We start from the raw sequence: 8,163 nt of genomic DNA on the forward strand, positions 1-8,163 counted from the left end.
TGTTTTTGTTTCTTCTATTTTCTTTACCTTGAATTTTGAATAGAATTTTACTTTCCAAGCTGACATGTAATGATTTTTCTTAACTAATAACTCAAGGATTAAATGATTTTTCAAAAGGAAGAGACTTAATTGGTTTTTATGTCCAGTGAGGTTTTAGGCATATATGTTCTGGCGCTGCTTGCATATGCAGCAAGGGGATGGAGCACTGGATGTGCCAGAATGAGAAGACCTGGAGTATGTTATTGATATGTTTACATGTCAATAACATAACGGAATAGCTTCTAACTAGAATCTTTTTTACTATACAACTACTATCAACTATGTATAAAACAGATTATCGATTTAACTTGAAAACAATGTTAAATTCAATTTCCCATCAGGGAATTGCTAAAAGCATCCTTGACGATGTAAAATGCGTCTCTAGACAGACCATGAAGCAAGTAACATGAACTTGCAATGTTACCATATCTAATTTTGGATCTGAAAAGAAGAGAGTTCTGAGCCATACAGGAAGCAATATCTTACTCTCTAATGACTTATTCCAACTTCGTAAGGCTTGCAAAGAAGTTAGAACAAGTCATTTTCTAACATTCTCTCAAAGTTGCTACTTGTACAGTTCAAGGAATTCAAAGAAATGACTATTGCAGATTCATATTTAATTGCATGAAAAATGGATTCAATTTACAGAATTCAATTGCCACGAGTTACACGGACAGTTATCAACCCTTCAAATATGGGATATAGGGTTCTATAGACGTTATGACTGATCATCCTTCCAATATAACGTATGCGTCCTTATATTCTCTGTCCCAAAAATCTCATCAGCCTTCTGCAGTGGCTCCTGAAATGTTTCAGGACAGTTATCAACCCTTCAAATATGGGATATAGGGTTCTATAGACGTTATGACTGATAATCCTTCCAATAAAACGTATACGTCCTTATATTCTCTGTCCCAAAAATCTCATCAGCCTTCTGCAGTGGCTCCTGAAATGTTTCAGTTATTTACAGATAAGTAACAGTCACTAAATCAACTGGAAAATAGCACCACAATTTGAGCTCAAAGAGAAAGAGCTTGTACCTCTTGTTTTGCTCGTGGTTGTTTAGTTTCTTAACATTTGCCAAAAAGGCATCAAGCTGCTGACAAGACAAATGACTCCTGGCAATAAGTGCACAAGATCAGAAAGTCAGAAAAATTAAAGCATCCACTGGTCATGCAACTAATTACAAGCAGATATTGAACTCTCTTATTTGACTTTCCAGGAAACTAACTAATCTGTAATTTGAAAGAACCAGAATATGTGTTCTCCAGTAGCTAGCAACTGACAGGAACAAATACCAGCAAAAAGTACATAAGGATGTGAGCAAACTGGAACATTTACAATTTCCCAATGGCCCCTAACCCACTAACCAAGAGTGAAGCCATCATGCCGTGCTTAAATGAACTGTAGTGCCATCCTCAGTGGTGGAGATACCGACTCAAACCATCAAACTTGAATGATGTAGTGCTGGTTGCACATGCTGTCTCAGCATATGCAAACTAGTGAAACTAGTCTAATGGGTCAAAGCCCCTATTTTTAAGGGTATAAGTTCTGCACTAAAGAGGAAATTTTAAATGATCAAAAGGCGCCTATAGGGATCTAATATGTTTGACACCTTAACCTTCCTTTCAGCATGTAAAGTACCCAATGCCTTAAGGATACTATTTAGAGGTTAGGCACAAAAAATTAACTCGAAATTGTGTATGGAATTGAAAACAAGTGTATCTTTTCTCAGACTCTAAAACATTTTCAATCATACTGCATGCCTAAAGCCTTAAACATTTTCCAAACAGAGGGTATCTGTTTTCAAGAGATGAGTACCAACCCATCACTAAATTCTATAGCAAGACATTATTACATGGAGGCCAATTTCTCTCTAGTCTTGACATGTAGATAACATCTCAATTTATGACTCGAAGACACTACGGCAATATTTCAGGGAGGTTCTTTTTCTCTTGAATTTCAACACTGTCAATAGAGCAAAAGATGTATCTCCAAAGACAAAAATCAAAAGGAGACAGATGATTAAGTAATTTGGCCCTGAACACTGAGCTTAAAAGGATTGCATCCTCACTACCATGAAACAACAATATAACCAAAATAAAGGTTTATACTACTTATAGTCCAAAAATAGAAATGAGATACATGAAGCTGTCGTAGCACTAAGAATGCAAGAGTGAAGTATACAAAGGTGAGCACTAAATATGGTATTCAAAACAAATAGGATACCAGAAAGTATTAAGTTTTTAACCATGTGTTCTATATAACTGAATGATATGCCCTAATGAATGTGAGTTAATAGGATCGTCATAGGCTCTTCCACATCGATCCTTATGAACTCCTAATTTTGATAGAACTACATCTTTCTACATTTCCACAAGCTAAACACTTTGTTAACAAAATAAACGAAAAGTTCAGTTAATGTCTGCAGAATCCATTATATGATTATATGCTTGGCAAAAAGAAATAAGACATAATGGAATAATCCTAGAATTAGAGCCAGAGATAGTAAAACACAATCAAACTGTAAAATCCGTCTGTCACCATCACCACCTGCTGATGTAGTTAGTTATTTACTTCTTTTTCTAGGATCCTCCCGTCACTTTTCACCGAACCAGTCCGATATCTTTGAACAAATTTAGGACCTTAATTCACATAACAAGACAAACCATGTATAAACTAACAAATATGTAAAACATAAAAGCTTCTGAGCTCCATAGAACATGTTCTAACCTTAGCAGGCATAGGCACTTTTAAGCTCTGGTTTTGCATTATGATGGACTTCAAGTGCAAGTTAGAGCTCGCTGAATAAATCTGTTGGTGGCTCCTTCATAAACCTCTGACAGACTTTAATTCCCGTGGACTTGGTCGTCTGCTTTCCTGTCTGACACTTGGGATAACACCAGGTCCTTCTTTACTTGATAATGGCTTCTTTTTAAGAGAGAGTACTTTGCATTTATCACTTTTAGCAGAGGCGGAGTTTGGTCCTTTAATCTCTGTGGAAAACACAATCAACATGTAAAACCCGTCATCATCACCACCTGAACCGAAGTCAGATTCCATTTTTCACAATCATAGTTCACACTAACTGAGCTCAAACCAGCCTCAAAATCATTTTCAGAATCAAAATGCGCACACTCAATTCAATTAAAACCTAACATGCAACCACAAAATGATTCTTGTATGCAAGGTTCTAAATATCATGAGTTCATGACAATTATGGAAGGCGTACTATTAGTCTACCAAAGGAACATTTTTTATTATTAAGTAGACAAGAGCCTTGACATTATTAAGGATAACAGAACTTCACTTCATTGGCAAACTCTGCATAACCAGAGAACCTAACAACCTCGCTAAACAAAATGGGAAAAAATTTATACTTTTTTCCTAGACTAGCAGAGTCATAGTACTCCCAGTGTGAACCAGTTCAATTCGGTGAATATAACAACATAAACAACAAATCACCACACTGCTACGTAGTACACTAGCTCAGTTAGAAAGTTGGAATATATATAGAACGTCAGAAAGAAAGTCTGCAACTTTGAGTTCAAACCGGATTAATTCTACAAGATTTTCTCCCCCACGAAAAAGATCATCCACTGGATTTTCCAAACAATCAGCAACTGTTTTAATAAACATTAAGCATCGATTGTTTCAATTCCAAACAATCAGCAGCTGCAGAAATTCAAACATGGATTAATTTCACATATCCAATCAATAAGAAACAATAATTTCAGAAAACCTAGTCAGTTAATCCAATGAATAGACCCATTGAAAGAATGGAGTTGTATGTCAAATTTTATTCAACTAACAACCAAATCATCTGGATAAAATAAAATCGAATCAAATTTTAAACCCAAAAGCAAACGACTTACAGCGGAATTTGAGCTTTGTGGGCTGAATTCGGTATTGAATTGGGAACTCGGGAAGATCGATCTCAACAACCACGTGCATGCACTGGTCGGCGTAATTTTTGTTTTTACTGAGGATTGCTTTTTCTGTTCTTCGTTTCAGTTTTCTTCACTAACCAACGACCACCTACTGAATAGCAACGTCTCTTAGTGCACGTGACTTGCACACTGCTGGTGCAAGTGACATGGAATCGTTGTACTTGGGATCCTAGGAATGAAGACCCAGATGTCCTGGATAATTTTGACGTCATGCTTTTGTCAGCATCCCCTTTGAAGTAATGGGTTGGAGGTGGCATAAGTGATTATAATTGACGATGGCATGTATCAAAGGCTTTTTTTTTTTTTTTAATCAATAGAAACTTCATTCAAATAAACTGCAAAAAATCACAGCATCCAACAAGGGATTATAACTAAAGACAAATAACTCAAGTCTCACACTACATATCTTCACTCTAAAGAGGAGAGACTGACAAGTTAATGGATCCAAGTCATCCAACGACGAATGCCAACTTGAGAAGTTGGTCGAGCTAATTTGACCAAAATAAGTAGCAATGACTGGGACAGGATATGACCACAATAGAAAACTATTTAGGGGGTCATCCCAAGATCTCCCGAAAACCTCAACACAAGCTGAAAATAAAACGCACGGCCCTAAGCCAGCAGAAGACTGGGTCCTGTTAGCAACTGTTATAACCAATCAGTATATACGAACAGTAACAGTATATATAATCTATTATAGAACACAAATTGAATATATAGTAACAAGTAATCAATTGAAATCAAATAACTTTAATTCGAAATTGAATTCACTTACTTGATCAGATAGAGGCCTGCAGTGCAGTGACCTAAGACAGAAATTCGCCCCTACTTGTGCTGTAGTTTCGGACGTCTATCTAGAGGATACAACTATCCGGTACAAGTTCTTGCACAAGAACTTGACCCTGACGAATTCTACTTTATGTTTCTCAGAATAACTTTTGGAGGAGGAAGAAGAAGATTGATCGATTGATTGATCAATGACGACCGAAGGTCGTCCTCATATAGAACCCAAGAAGAGGAGTTACGTCGGCAGTTGTTTGACGTTGTTCAATCTCATCCGTTGCAACTGTTCGATTATATCCGAAATTGAACAGTAAAGCAAAAAAGAATATCATATTTAGTCAAACCGAGCCCAAGAGCCCCAAGGCCCATCTTTGACATATATATACCCATCTTTGACATATATATATATATATATATATATATATATATATTCATCTTCCTATGGGAAGCCCAATAGGAAAGCCCACCGAAGCCCACATCTTGTACTTGTTGCCCATTTAATTCTTTACATGGGTGTTTCCTTCAAAATTTCTTCCACGTGGGACTAGAGTCCCACAAGTTCCAACAGCAACGACCCAGCTACTCAAATCAAACCATCCGTCGAAATCCATGACCACAACCTTAACTCGAGAGAGTATGAACTTATTACCAAAATCACCATGCAAAAGCGCAACAAAGCCAGAAATAACAGCTTGGTCCTCTGGACTAGTGGTCTGCTTCCCCATGCTTTGTCGATCTCACAAAACGGTGGGCCCCACAACGGTAGACGCCCCAACCGTCAAGAGGCCACTTCATAATCGACCCAGCCACCACCCCACCGTCATGGGGCCACTCCATAATCGACCCAGCCACCACTCTGAGTAGCCGCCGCCAGCTCTCCAACAACGATTTCAAGGAAGGTTTGACACTCCACTCACCATCTTATGACCACGACCCAACTAGATCACCGTCAACCACCACCAAACCCCTACCTGCAGCCTCCATCCAAACAAACCAAAAAAGAAACTCCTGCAACCACCGCAATCGAGCCCAACCAGAAACCCAATTTTCTAGCCAATCTCGAACCATCACCATCAGAATCAAGTTACTGATGGTCGCACCTCCTCGTCTCCGAATAGCCCTCTAATCCACGGAAGTCGATCCCTGATCGGTCATGCCTCCATCTGTCTTCTTGAGGAAATCTCAGCCAAATCGATTCGATTTGGATCTTTGCACCGCTAGACTGAAAACTATATCCCAAGCACAGCTGCGCCACCGCAAGGCCAGGAAAGAGGAAACCTGTCCGACAACGACACCACCAAAGCGGTGCTCCGCCGGAAGGGATGAACTTTGTTTTAGGGTTTTATACCGCAAGGTTTGAGAGACAAAGAATTAAAGGTTCTTGCATGTATGTATCAAAGTTTGATTGATAAGAATAAAATAAGGTGCCAAAATGCTCTTTAAACACCCTAAGAAATAGGCGTAAGTCATCGGTTCCAATCAGATTCGAAAATGGAGAAATCAATCAAAAGTAAGTGCAGTGGTATAAGCTATATTCTGATATTAAGATTCGATATAGATGAAATTGTGGAAGCGGACCTTTGATTTCCTTGAACCACGTAAGAATTCGCCGTCCGATTGAATCTTCTTATTCCTAGATGCTCCATAGAAATCCATCGCTACAAACTATCATTTTAGTACCTTATTTTATGGGGGGTGAAATTTGCACACCCCTAATTACAAATGACACACCCTTTCATTTTTTTAAGACTATTTCATCTAACAACTTTTGACTCTTCCTAAAATACCCTAAACTCATATTGTTTTTCCGCCCTTTTGGGCCTCCTCTCTCTCCCTCTCTCTCTTCCAAAACCATGACCATCTCTTCTCTTTCCTCTCTTGTTTCGGTACCTTGACACCGCCACAGTCAAGGCCTTCGGCCTTGGCTTTGACTTCCTCGGATGTGCCGTCAACTTCGTCTCCCTCACCGTCGATCCCCAAGTCCTCCTGGAGAGATCTCCATTTCCGAGATCTCCGGCGACCACAACTCCAAGAAGCTGAATAAGAACCCCATCTGGAACTGCACCGGGATCGCCTTCATTGAGGTCATGAAGATGCTCGGTGTCCACTCCGTCGGCCTCTCCCTCTCTCTCCAGAAAGGCCTGCCTTTGGGAAGCGGGCTCGGATCTAGCGCGCGGTCGCGGTCGTCGCCTTTAACGAGATTTTCTGCGGGAAGCTGGGGATTGCTGCGCGCGGGGCTCAAATCGGAGGAGAAGGTCTCCAGTTATCACACCGATCTCATCTTTCCAGCCTGGACCCAACGACCGAGAATTCTTCTCCGACTCCGAGTCTTGCAAACATTCCTGCCTCCGGACTCCAAAAAAAAAAATTGTTGAGGGCAGAAAGAGAGCTGGAAAACTGAATGGGAAGTGTCAAATAAACTGGGTATTTCAAACATTCCTGCCTCCATTTCCTCCCATCTTACTGTATGAGAGTATGAGACTATAAGTTCAATTCTCATTGCATGCCATTCTCTTCCCATCTTATTTTTTGGGCCCCTTTTCATTCCTTCATTTTTTTTTTGTAGATACTACATTTATCTTGATCCTTCTTTCATTTATTTGTGTTTTTTGAGTAGTATTATATTTATCTTTGTTAGCAAAAACAAAAACTAAAAAAATAATTTTATATTTCTATTTATTTGTATGTTACGAAAATTGTCAATGATATATTCATGTAAGATTGCATAAAGAATTAAAGGCCTTATTTTCTGCCTCGCACAGGGCCTCTAAATTTTGAGACCATAGAGTACATAGAATTAGGTCACTCGTTTGACACTAAATACATCGAAATAACATGAATCCTCATTCGGTACTACTCCAGATGATTTGCTAGAGGCATGAAAGTGCGTAGCCCCCTAAAATACTAAGGAAATTATTGCAAGTAAACTAAATTCTAACCTAAAGTTCCCTTAACAAAAGAAAACATAAAGAAAAAATTTAAGTATTTAGAAGCCCAACTGGCCCAAAGAAAAGTTAGAGCCCTGGGCCCAATTATTGGCGTAGCCCAGTTCTACCTCTGCCTCTTTGTGCTAAAAAGGTCGCACACAAACCGCAAGCAACCACTGCTGCCACGACACGCTGCAATCGTACCGCAGCCGCCCCATTTTAAGGAAACCCGGCGTCACCACACTGCCACCACCCAGAGGAGATCAGTGAAATCGGAATCTCGTGAGTATTACATCATTTACATAACCTATAAACGTCATCGAGCAACCGAAGGAAATGGAGGAGATGGACCGGTTGGACTGAAAATTGTGAGTTCAGGGACTTTTGGGATTAAATCAGAAAGGCATGGACTGAAATGAGGACGAAGCCATACTTCAGGGACTAAACAGTATTTAGCCCTTAAA

General features: G+C 39.4%; 1 long non-coding RNA gene across 3 annotated transcripts; it reads right to left on the bottom strand.

The window, feature by feature from the left end:
- Positions 1-639: 639 nt before the first annotated feature.
- LOC112193715 lies at positions 640-4,102 on the bottom strand. Of its 3 annotated transcripts, XR_002933980.2 has the most exons (5): positions 3,915-4,093; positions 3,593-3,714; positions 2,773-3,035; positions 1,080-1,157; positions 640-985 (listed from the first exon to the last, which is right to left on the bottom strand). It is a non-coding gene; the product is annotated as an uncharacterized LOC112193715 (long non-coding RNA). The 3 variants fall into 3 exon arrangements; XR_005808004.1 differs by having other exon boundaries at positions 2,773-3,714; positions 3,915-4,102; XR_005808005.1 differs by lacking the exon at positions 3,593-3,714 and having other exon boundaries at positions 3,915-4,089.
- Between the last annotated feature and the right edge of the window lie 4,061 nt (positions 4,103-8,163).

Source organism: Rosa chinensis, chromosome 3, assembly GCF_002994745.2.
Source record: "Rosa chinensis cultivar Old Blush chromosome 3, RchiOBHm-V2, whole genome shotgun sequence".
In the NCBI taxonomy this organism is placed as follows: Eukaryota; Viridiplantae; Streptophyta; class Magnoliopsida; order Rosales; family Rosaceae; genus Rosa; species Rosa chinensis.